At 32.9% G+C, this 13101-nt stretch overlaps 1 long non-coding RNA gene across 2 annotated transcripts; it reads left to right on the top strand.

The window, feature by feature from the left end:
* Positions 1 to 1441: 1441 nt before the first annotated feature.
* Positions 1442 to 12205, top strand: LOC143230352 (uncharacterized). Of its 2 annotated transcripts, none has more exons than XR_013016398.1 (2): positions 1442 to 1526; positions 10680 to 12205. It is a non-coding gene; the product is annotated as an uncharacterized LOC143230352 (long non-coding RNA). The 2 variants fall into 2 exon arrangements; XR_013016399.1 differs by lacking the exon at positions 1442 to 1526 and adding an exon at positions 9808 to 10088.
* Positions 12206 to 13101: the final 896 nt, after the last annotated feature.

Raw genomic sequence — 13101 nt, 5'->3', positions numbered from 1 at the left:
ATGACGTGACACACACTGGCTTTTAAATAGTTCGATTATGGAGGCAGAAATGGGGAAGGGATGAAGTCATATGTAATTAATATGCATATGCAAATTAATAATAATACATGGTGAACAATTTATTAATTAAAGGTCAATTAATTAATTTGATTATTAATATGTAAATGATATGCAAATTGAAATTAATTGATATGCAAAATGATAGTTAATAATATATATTAATATATAATGAACATTTTAACAATAAAGGGTTAATATTTGATCATTAATATGCAGGTAATAATAAAATTTAACATTCAATTTATTTTTATAATTAATATAGTTAGTCATCACCATTAGATTCCATCTAAGAACAAAGGGCCGCAATCGCTTGCGGATTCTTCAACAAGTATTTAAGTGAGTAGTTGTTAGCCCATTTCACCGAGCCGTCTCTAATTTAGAAGTGTAAGACTAGAGGGAAGGCAGCTTGTCATCACCACACACCGCCAACTCTTGGGCTACTCTTTTACCCACGGTTGGGAGGGCGAGCATGTTTGGCGCGACGCGGGCGTGAACCTGCGACCCTCGGATTACGAGTCGTACGCGTTAGGCCATGCCAGGCCTTTGTAATTAATATGGTGTCCTTTATCTATTTGGAAGTTGTTTCAAGAAATCTGACTGTTGTTAGGCGGTATCATATGATTGGACCATCAATGCCAGAGGGAGTATAGTTAGAAAGGCATTGCTAGGGGACATCATATGATTAAACCATCCTGACAAAAGGGTGTATTGTGAACATTGATCTTGATATATGATTTTATGAGTTTTATAGTTTTTCTTTTATACTTAGTTTTAAACATTCTTCTGTTTGAAAATAATAATATACAATGTTTTTACTAGATTATAATTTTACTATATAATGAAAAAAGGATTCAGACATCACATATTTTGCAGATTCAAATAGGTTATTCTTTCACTTGTATGAAACCGTAACATTTTCAAGCAGATATCGTTAATATATGTTAGTTATATCAGTCACAAACTTAGTGAAAGTTTATACTACTATACCTTTGTAGAACTGCACGCAGTTTCAAATTTGTATGAATTTTTGTTTCTAGTTTTCATTTATATATTTAATTGAATTAAATATGTATTAGAAAGGTGGATGGTAGTTTTATAGATGTGTAGTGTTACTAGTCCATTTAATGTGTGGTAGTATATTTGAAAAAAATATCATATTTATATTTAATATACATCGCATACCTTTGAATTTCCTAAATTTTCAGGTAAACATTTATTGTTAATTTATTAGTTTTTATTTTAAAATAACATATCGCATAACATTTATTTACCCTGAAAAGAATGCTTATTTGAATCTCCCATATAATTTCAAATTTTCATTCATTTTATAGTTTTTTTGCTTTTATAATTAATCTTTAAACATTTTTCTGTTTGAAAATAATGACATATGATGATTTTAGTAGATTATACATTTTTCTCTAAAATGATGGAAGGATTCAAACATATCTTATATTTGGCATATTGAAGTAGGTCATTCTTTTACTTATATAAAACCCTAATATGTTTTAAGCTGATATTGTTAATACATGTTAGTTAAATCACAGATTTAAGAAGACTGAAACAAATAGTAAAAAGGTACATCTTGCAAATGCTTGTTATATTTCTATGGCTAAACAGTATTACTATACCTCTGTATGACTGTGTACAGTTTTCACTTGCATATTTAATTGAGTTACATATGTTTTACAAAGTCAAGTGGGTGTTTCTATAGGTGGATATTGTTACTAATGCATTTAATATACAGAAATATAAGATTATAATTTTCACTTCTACATTTAATTTGCATAGCACATTTTCTTTTCCTTAAGTTTTATAGATAAAATACTTGTCAACTAATTCATTATTTTCATTTCTAAATTAATGTACTGCATAACATCCATTTGCCCTGAAAAAAAAAATGCCTATTTAAGTCTATAGATTATATTTTATAATTTTATTTTTTATTTTTAACTTAAGTTATTTGCTTCACTGAAGTTTAATTGTGAAAGATCTATGTAAATAACTATGCTTAATCATTACTACCATAGAAAATTATATCTTTCTGTAGAAAATTTCATAAATCTTTGTCTATAACTTATTTCTTGTTGGATTGGAACTTTATGCATAATGTTAACTGAAACAGGTTCCCATATTAATATGCTATCATAAGTGCATGTAAATAAAATCTAAATAAGACTGTTGTCACAGTTATTGAAATATTTATTCACAGAACTTTAAGTAACAGGTAGAGGATTATGATTTTAGATCATCTGTTGAGATTTATAGCTAATCTTTCTCAGCAAACTTGCAAGAAAGATCAGACAATAGATTAACACTAATGCCCATTGTAAATACTAAAAATAAGAAACCTTTTCATCAATAGAGCTAATATGTGTAATTGTTTTCTCTTTTTCAAGAAATGGTGGCCCTGAAAACTACTTTTAAACTTCATTTGTTTAAACAAAGTAATTCACTTCAGATGAACATCCCTTGTCTTCTCTATAATGTAGACGAATTATCTTTTGAAAAATAATATGCTGACTTCTCAGTATACGTACATGCTAACATAGTAAGATCTGCAGTATATCTAAATGTTTTAACAGGTAACTAATCAAATAGATAACATCATTGTGAACATAACATAAGGGACATTCCCTTATTAATATGACTATAGAATGTTTCTTCAGTTTATAAAATTCTATAAAACACATTATGCTTTGTAAACTGGTTATCAATAGGCCAGAGATAATGGAAACATATGGAAGTAGGAATGAAATTGACAGAAGATCAATGAGATTAGTAAGCCAAGTGTACAAACTGAAAAATTAGTTACATATATGGCAAAGACAGATGCTTCTTTCAGAGCATACATAGCTAAGCATTTTGCTTTTGTTGAAGGTGCACAATAACTCAAGGAATAAATTCTTAGTCAATTGTCTCTCTTAGTTGAAGTTAGGGACTTCTTACAATGAAATGGTAAATATCAAGGAAAGAACTGCGACTGCTATTAACAAGGAAATGGATGAAACTGGTGGATAATGCTTGCCTTTATGTGTTAAAAAAGACAAATAGACATTCTTTGCTGCTAACGACATTGAGTTTCTTGAGAATACCCCAGTTGGACAAAACATGGTACAATCCTTATAATTAATCAACAGCAATGTGATGCTCACAAACATATGAACAAACTAATTGGAACTCCACAAACAGTTGATGTTGTCAATATAAAGATCACATATCTCACCTCACCAGACTTAACAATAGCTAGTGTACATTCAATGCTTCGAACTTTCTTCACACATTAAGGTTATCAATGAAGCACAAAAGAAAGACCAGTCATAGCTTATTGGTTGTTATAATGAAGCAAATGTCAGAGCAAAAACAAGTTCAATTGACATGTTAGTAAAAGTAACTCACAGAGATAACATTCAAGAGAAAAATTCTAATAAATCTACAACAAAAAGATAGAATCAAAATGTAAAATTAAATCAACAATACCAACTGGAGTACAACAATTTCATTGTTTAAAGAACAGAAAAAGAGATGACCCGAACAGTAGACAAACAGCTATATTGTAGTGTCATTACTTCAAAATTTTTTAGCTGATTATAGTACTCTGTATTCAATACTATGTAGAACTTCACACATTTCAACTGTTGTTGATACATTCCAGGAAGTATACACATTTATGAAATAGCAGTAAGTATCCAGATGCTAGCAGGTAACAATAATCAGTTTTTGCATATGAGAGAGCTTTCTACACATTGTAACAGGTATGTTGAAAACATTGACTTAGGTTCAGTCAATGTTCAAGTTGATGTCTACTTTACTGTAACTACTTGACAGATATTTGCAAAAAAATGGTACAAAGGAGGAGTTGAGTATCACATGACCACTCTGTTGGCATTGTATTATCTTTCTTTTGAGTAATCAACAAAAAGTAGAAGTTTCATTGTAATGCAAGAAACATGTTAGCAGTTCTTTAATAAATTGACTAGAAAATCTCCCGATGCCTTAAAACATTGTTGCAATTTTCTCATTTTTCAATGATGGAATTCAAAAAAAAAAGATTCAAAGTAAAGCAAGTATAGCCATAGCTATTTTTTTTTGAGAAATGACATTAGCACTTTGTCTTTTTTGAGCTACTTGCGAGGGTAACTGGAAACTCTATTAAGTACCATTTGAGGAGCAAATAAAGTACTACTTCACACATGACTTGTATTAGTGTGCACACTTGCTCAATTCCTCTTCATATTGCAAAACTATGGGATTTCAAAGTAAATGATAACACAACAGGAAAATCTAACAAATGGTGACTTCCCTTGAGGAAGTCTGGAATTTCATTCTAAAATTTATATTTTGACCAAATTCTTGAGGAGAAAGTCAGAGGTTTGAAAGTAGTGAGTGGAGGTAAGTTATAACACAAAATAAAGAAGCCCTTCAGCACTACTTCATGATTGTTCCTGAGCTTGTAGGACTTGTAGATGAGTTTTACACAAGACTTGGAGAATCCCTTGCTGAAAGAAGGAACATTACCAACTTCATGTATCTACGTCTCTTTCAATTATGAGCAACTCATTTAAGATGAAATCTGCTATTCTCAAGCATTTAAACAGAAATACTATCAGCAGTGAACTACAGATAATGAATCTGTTCACTAATCTTTGAAAGATGGAATGGATGACAAACTCTTTAGAGACATAGAGGGTGGAATTTAGATCAACAAAATTATTAAAAAGCATGACAAAGATACTTGCATGAGATCTGATCAAGAATATGAAACTGAATACGTTTAATACTCTTGTAGCAAAGATGATAAAATAACCATAAAATTATGCAGTTGAGAGAAGACCAAAAGCACTTGGCTCGATTTTTAGTGATACAACAGTCATATTCAAATGTCATTGAGTGTCTAAGCAAGGCAATTGGAAAGTATGAACTTTCTGTGATATTAAACTAATTATTTTTGACTGATAAGTTCAACTGATTCCTGCAGATAAAAGCTTTCATCTAAGGTATTGAATAGAGGATTACTTTGCAATAAACTATACTGAATAATCTCTACAAAGTTCAGAAATGGGGAAAGAGTATGCATAATAGATGAGAAGAATTTTGTGCAATGGTCTTAGAAAACCACAGGAACTTAAACGTGCCTGAATTTTTCAAATGCATTTCCACAGAGTATTCAAGGACCACCTATTACCATGAAACAAGGGTAATCTTTGACTACTTCAAAAAATATTTGAAGTTAAATAAAAAGGCAAAATGAACTGGTAGAGAGGATTCTGTGAAATTCAATATTAGTGACAAAACCTAAATCAAGATAGTGCTCTTAAGAATTCATTTTTAACATATAAAAGGAAAGCCTCAACTCACAATGTATTTTAGCAAGCATATTTTCAGTACATTTAGTTAAATCACTAAGATAATTGGCACAGCATGGCCTGGTGGCCAGGGAGTTCAGGTTTGACATACAAAAGGAAAGCCTCAACTCACAGTGTATCTTAGCAAGCATATTTTTCGTACATTTAGTTAAATCATTAAGATAACGGGCACAGCATGGTCTGGCGGCCAGGAAGTTCGGGTTTCAATCCCTGTCACACCAAACATATACGCCTTTTCATCATGGGACGTTATAATGTGACGGCCAATTCTACTACTCGTTGGTAAAAGAGTAGCCCAAGAGTTGGTGGGTGGTGATGACAAGCTGCTTTCCCTCAAGTCTTACACTGCGTGAAATTCAAAACTAATATACTAAAATAATGACAATGGTCAATAAAAGAACAGCCTTTTCGAACAAAAGCAAATAATTTGATGAGCGTTCAAAGCATCATGTACTAAAGAAAGCAGGTACGGTAATTTCAGTTTATGTGATGGATGTAGCAAGATAGCAGATACATAAGAGCACTCTGACTATTAATGTATATTCACGCGACACGTGTGTATTTGTATGAGTGACATATCTATGAGCTTGATACTGATACCGAAGTAGTTGTTTGGCTTGCTACCAATAAAGACATTGATAAAAGAAAGATCATCATACACAAAAGGTATTCTATAATTAAAACTGAGAAAGAAGGAAGGTTACTTGAATTTCGCTTTTGTTTTGGATCAGACTAATATTTTGAAGAAAAGATGGTTGGTGGTTTACTTAAGTTTAGAGCCCTCCAATGAAATTGTAAACTGTGTAGATCACTTGGGGAAAGAAACAAAATCCACAAACCAGAACAGGAGATTCTACAGAAACTTGTTTGTTTGATGTATGCAGAGAAAACAGACATCATTAAAGTGAATGAATTGAGATGAGGACTATTCAGAATGAAGAATTATGAAATCGGAAAACAAACATCAACAATAGGCGCTTTTTTGCACATAAAATCCGAAGTTCGTCTGCTTATAATGATCTCCAAATAACACTATGTAACAAAATTTTTACTTTTTCTTGTTCCTGGGCAGAAAGTGTTATTTCTCAATTGTTTATGTCTAAAGTAAATGGGAAAAACCTATTTTCCTCTTCAAACTTTGCTTTTGTGATCTGGGTAATGAAATGTTCAAATTTACTCATTTTCCAGAACATTCCAGGTAGATTCAGTGCTGAGTAGCTGATAGAGAATTTTCTCGAACTTACAAGAATTTTCAAGACCTTTCTAGAATGTTGTAGAACTTTTCCCCTAGCTCATTCGGTGCACCTCAAAGAAGAATACAACAGCGTTAAGACATTGCTAGAAGACTTGAAGTATGATGATTATGGCTGGGAGGTCATCGGAGACTTCAAAATTATGGCATTCCGTATGGGTCTCCAAGGAGGCTTTGCCAAGTTTCCCTGTTATTTTTGCCTTTGGGACAGCATGGATATCGCAGCGCACTACAACAGGAAGCACTGGCCACAACAGACCGAGTTCTATGTGGAAAGGCACAATGTCAAGTGTGAGCCACTAGTGGATCTCCAGAAGGTGTTGTTCCTACCATTGCACATAAAATTGGGTCTTATGAAACAATTTGTCACAGCTCTTGATAAGGAGTCTGCAGCCTTCAAGTACCTTCGAGACTTCTTCCCTAAGCTATCTGAGGCAAAGGTCAAAACTAGTGTCTTCGTTGGATCATAAATAAAAAAGATCCTGAAGTGCACAGAATTCCCCAAGAAGCTCAGTAGGAAGAGAAAAAAAAAGCTAATTTTCGAGTGATGAGAGGAGATGAAAGGGCAAGCACGTTCAGTGACATTGTTCGATCTCGCGACCCACAGATAGCGAATCGAGTACCACCCGTTAGTGGGATTGGCTACCTCAGGGTAGGCAATGATACCATAGTACCACGAAGTCGTATTAGAGGGCACGTCAGTGGAAGAGGAGTCATGATGATGAGATCATCTATAACGAGTGAATTACCAGAGTAATGTAGAGTTATATGTCTTAATATGACATCAGATTTATAGTAACAACCAAAGTTCTTCAAATAAATATATATATATTTTTCTAGTTTGCATGATGTTCTTTTTTTCTCTCTTTACAATTATTATTGCTGAAAAATTTTATTACAACTACAGTTTTGCTCTGTAAGTAAATATTAAATCTCTTATTTTATTCTCTAGTTTTGTCGTAACGGCCAGCTTTATACTCTTGACATATATATTTAACTGCACTAAATATATTTTGCAAAGGAAGATGGTATTTCCATAGGCAGACAGTGTTATTATAGTCCTGTAAGACAGCATACAAATATTAACTTCTCACAAATCATGCTTATAGTTTTAATGTATATATTTAGCAGTATTATCTGTGTTTCTATAAGTGGATAATGTTACTATGTATCCTCTAAGTGTCGAAGAGACTTATACAAAACCTTACATCTTTCTGTTAAATGTCCTCACCAGGAAGACAGTCACTTTATTAATAGGAAAACTGGAAATAAGAGAATTAAAAATATAAGGTAAATGCTACAAAATACAATATATCATTTGTTCCAGCTTTTTACAAATTGCCACGTACAAATAGAATGAGTATTTTGAATCCCAGTATTTAGAATATGTTGGACTTGTCCATACTCCATTTGATCGGTAAAAATAAAGTTTATTTCAACCAACTTGATAAACTAATCAGTACATGTTTAAACGATAGGGATGATTTTCCATCTGATATGATCTTAACCGACGTAAAAAAGTCAATCAGAGTAAACAACATACCATTAGAAGAGTATTTTAAAATTTAGGTCACAACATTAGAATTACCTTTTGATATTTGCAAAATATAGTTATTGAATTTTATTCTTGATCGACTCGAAAAAGATTTGTTATAACTAAAAATAATTATGACTTTTGCTGTACTAAGGCTATGGTGAAAGTTTGAACATTGCTCAGAAAATAGCCCAAATGGAGATACATCAGAGATCAATGAAGTCTGCTACTTACATGCACAGCTAAGAACTTACACACTTCGTTTTAGCATCTCATCACAGAATAAGAGTAAAAAATGAATATCATATAAACATTTAAACACGTATAGGTTTCAAATAATTTCAATCACGTAAAATATATAGGTTCTTCATGTCCTGAAAATATGTTCATGGAGTTTGTGGTATCTTGATGTCATTACATCAACGAAGGGATTTCTTGAGATAAATTATTTTAGTTGAGATTGTGATAAGAGATCTGACCATTTAAATAAGAATTATTGTAACGTTTCTTTCAGTGACGAATGTTCAAAACGTCAACCACAATTTCTGATGATAGTAACAGGTTCTGTAAATTGGAAAACTGTTACAACAGATTTAAAACAAAACAGAGTGATTGTCTCTTTCCTTTCAGGCTGATAGTCTCAACGACTATAATTGCCCATTTACAGAGATGGGACTAGACCTGCAGTACTTTGGTCTGTCAGTACATTGGTTGGACTTGAGACTTCGCCATTTCTCGTTTGTCTTTCATGTTATTATTCTGGTTGTTTTGAAGTGGATTTAGCCAGAAAATGTTTTTCCTGACGCTTGGTACTGGGCTGTTGTTCTTCCCTTCTCTGTGCCTGGGGAGAATGCGAAGATTCCTTCTAACTATCGTCCAATTACTTTGACGAGCTGTCTCTGCAAGCTCACAGAAAGGATGGTTAATGGTCCTCTTGTTTGGTTCCTCGACTTAAACAACTTCCTCTCGCACATACAGTGTGGGATTTTACAGCAGCTCTCCGCCGTGGACCACCTGATTTAGCTTGAAATGTAGATCATGGAAGCTTTTCTGAGTGACAACCCCTTGTTTCCATATTCTTTTACTTTGAGAAAGCTAACGACACTACGTGGAGGTACGGCATTTTGCGAGACCTCCATTCATATGAGTTGTGTGGACATTTACTGGATAGAAATCCAGAATTTTTTAATGAGCTGGTGATTGCAAGTCCATGTGAGCTCGATGTTTTCATGTCCTTTTCCACAGGAACTCGGAGTCCCTGAGGGCTGTGTTTTCAGTGTCATACTTTTCAATGTGGAGATTAACGTTATCACTGCGCAACTTATTCCTACAAACAGGCTCTATGTCGACGACTTCCTCATCTCATGTCATTCATTAAGCTTGAGGTTCATTGAGTGGCAGCTTCAGTCTGCTCTCAATCGTTTGTTTATACAGATATTTCGAAATCAGGCGACTCTGTGAAATTTGCCCTGGTTTGTTGTGACTAAGTGGTTGCTAACAGGATTCCCTCTACAGTTTCTGTGTTCACTGACGAGTTGTATGCCATTTCTCTTTCCCTGGATCATGTAGAAGCTATGCAGTACAAAGATTGTAATATTTACACCAACTCTCTTAGCTCTGTACTGAACCTGAAATCACTTAGCATTAATTATCACCCTGTTCTCGTATATATTCAACAACGGCTAGCCCATTTTTCTCTATTTTCTATTCATATTAAATTTTTCTGGCTACTTGACGGCGGGGACGAGCACACTGACACTGCAGCCAAGTGCGTTTCCTCTGGTACAGTCAAAGTCGTGCGTATCTCAGGTTAACTTCGAGCCATAAGTAAGGCCGAAAAATTTGTTGAAGAAGAATTCTAGAGAAGGACTTCGTCTAGGTAAACTCGACTTTGTTTTTACGAGCTTTATTAGATTTTGAGAACATAAGGACAGTAGGCAGTTATAATAACATTCAATTTTGTCTGTACCGGAAATGAACTCGCACCTTACCATCTAAATGCACATACACACGCCCTTAAATTTAAACGAACGTAAACAAAAGCGGGTGTAACAATAGCTTATTAAATATTCTGTACAACAATATGTTAAAACTTATCAAAATTTTTTAAAAAGATCTAACGTTAAGATGTAAAATAATCGTATAAGTTTATTTACTGCTAGTATTAAGTACGGTAATCTTTAGCCATAACTAAAATAAAGCAAAAACGTACAAAAGTTTAAAGTGTAAACATATCTCTTTAGCAAGTATTGGCCTACTTTAATAACTAAGGCTAAAATAATGTTAGGCATAAGACAGTCGTACTTAAAAAGTTTCGGTGCCTGCTATAAGAATTATTTTGTATCATTCCAGAAATTCTGTAATTAAAAAGTACTGTATAACATATACTAATTTTACTGTAAATGTTTTGTAGTTTCCTGCTGGTATTGTTAAATAATTGTATTTTAACTGATTTACGTGTGCATTCCAGTAAACCAGCGATCAAAGACATGCTGTTTTTTCTTATTCTTGTGGAATGGGTGAAAGTCAAGGACTAACCTTCTACATCCTTTCAGCTAGGTCATTAGGCTAGACTCACAAGACGGAAATGAGTGTGGAAAAAAATTTTGCTCCTGGAGTCAGACTCTTTAATAACATTTATGATTCTTACGTGGTAAGTCTGAAAAAAAAAAACACCTAGCAAAACCACCAACAACAACAACGAAAAACGACCAGTCATTTTTAGTTCAATGTTGAAGTTAATGACTTGGTCACTGCACAAAGATTTGGAGAAATATGTATCTATTGTCTATACGCTTACAAAACGTGTTGAATATTTAACAGTTCAAAATAATGGAAACAAAACTACAGTTAAAAATTCGAAATACAGAGGATAATTATTGATTACACATCTACTTTTGTGCTTTATCTAAATGAAATGGTTTTGCAAAATATACATAAAAGTGTATATAATATTATACCTTTCATGTGTATTTTGCAAAATCACTTCATTTAGCGTAACTCGTTAGGTCAGATTATATCAAAATGGACATTATATGTATATAGTAAGTGTATTTATCATAAAATAAAATACTTTTAACGTTTAAAACATTCAGTTAGGTGACACAATTAGCAGGAAGTACTATTCTGGACTAATTCTATATTCTCTTTTATTTGTTTAAATGTTATTAAGAAACTCGTATTGTTTGCATAACAGTTTGATTAAAAAGTGCATTAAACGAATATTTGTCACAGATTTACTATTTTGCATTTATTTTAGTGCCTACGCTTGTTTCTGTATAGTTTTCTTTTTTGCATGTGATGTATATCCTTTACTGTGTATTGCGCACGTCCCATCTGTTCATGGAATTTGTAGAAGATTCTTGAAAGTGAGAATCAACAATATTTGTTTTAAGGAAACGCACTAGAATATTGTTGAAACTCGAGAAACTCGTGTGATTCCTACGAAAATCTGCTAGCCAGCCAAGAAGCAGAAGAAGAAGGTTATTATTGGTCGGCGACAGTCAGTGTGCTATAGGCCTAGGTATTTATAATCATGATTAACGCCTATTAATCGAAAAAACTACAGAATCTAACCAGGAACGTTTATAAAGTTGGAACACTACAAATTGATCAACTTCAGTGAATTACTTCGGATATTATTATTTCTACGAGGACGTTTAATATCTTCATCGGTAAGAAGTGGACTTGTAAGCAGTGCGAGGCCAGTCAAGAAGCAACACCTAGGTATCGGGGGGAAACAATATCAACTCAGAATTAATTTGTTCATATTGGACCTGAATCGTCGATAAAATATCCAGTTTTAGGTCGGATATAAGACTCAATGTTGTCTGTACGTTTGTAAAACTCTTGTATATAAACCATCATTAATAACTATTAGTAATAACCGTTATTATAAAATGTAGTTTTTAATGTTTGTGTATGAAAAGTATTAGTGTTAAAAAAGATATTGTGTGAATCAATCTTGTGGGCAAATATAATAAATTTGATATATATTAACATTTAATTCACTTCTAAATTACAGTTGAAAGTTACGGTTATTTGAAGTAGTAATACGTAACATAATAAATCGGAGATTCGTCTGAAATAAATTATATGTAATACATCTCAGCATAATTAAACATTGTAGTTCAGATTCGGGTACCTACGTTAGGTAACATCTGTAAAGTAATATTGGAATAGTGATAATATGCTTATTCATAAATAATAATACCATACTTAATATTTCTTTGAAATACCTATGATACCCAGTGACACAGCAGTATGTCTGCATACTTACAACGCTAGAAACCGGGTTTCAGTACTCGTGGTGGGTAAAACACAGATAGCCCATTGTGTAGTTTTGTATTTAAGTTCAAACAAACAAAATATACCCACGTAACTTTAGCAAATAAAAATTCAGAAAGAGCAAAAAGAAAGTAGAGTTCTAGAAAATAAGATTACATTTTTAAAAACTACAGTACGATAAATGATTCTTAAATAAAATTCTATAGAAAGAAAATAAAGTAGTAACGCTTCTATTCGACAGATGGCAGGATTAAGGGTATTTTGTTAACAGTTTGGGTGACAGTCAATCACCTCTACATCGTCCCGCAGATTTTTGGTCGGTTCTGATGTGGACTCGTTGGTATGCTAAAAAGACATCCAGCAGATGACAATTTATAATTTAATCATAAGCCATAATGGAATATTCTTGCTTGCCCTCGAGGAGTATTAGGTAGTTGTTTTTCTGATCTACATAACACATAGAGAAACCAAGCTTTCTGTTGAAATGTAGAATTTTATTTTGTTCGATTAAATTTACTTAATAATACGCTCTCATCACGATGCTTTGGTATCGAAAAGTCTACGATGCTCTTAAAACAATGTTTTAAGTAACCTACTTATTAAAA

Source organism: Tachypleus tridentatus, chromosome 10, assembly GCF_004210375.1.
Source record: "Tachypleus tridentatus isolate NWPU-2018 chromosome 10, ASM421037v1, whole genome shotgun sequence".
NCBI lineage: Eukaryota > Metazoa > Arthropoda > Merostomata > Xiphosura > Limulidae > Tachypleus > Tachypleus tridentatus.
This window is presented reverse-complemented; position numbering and strand designations above follow the sequence as displayed.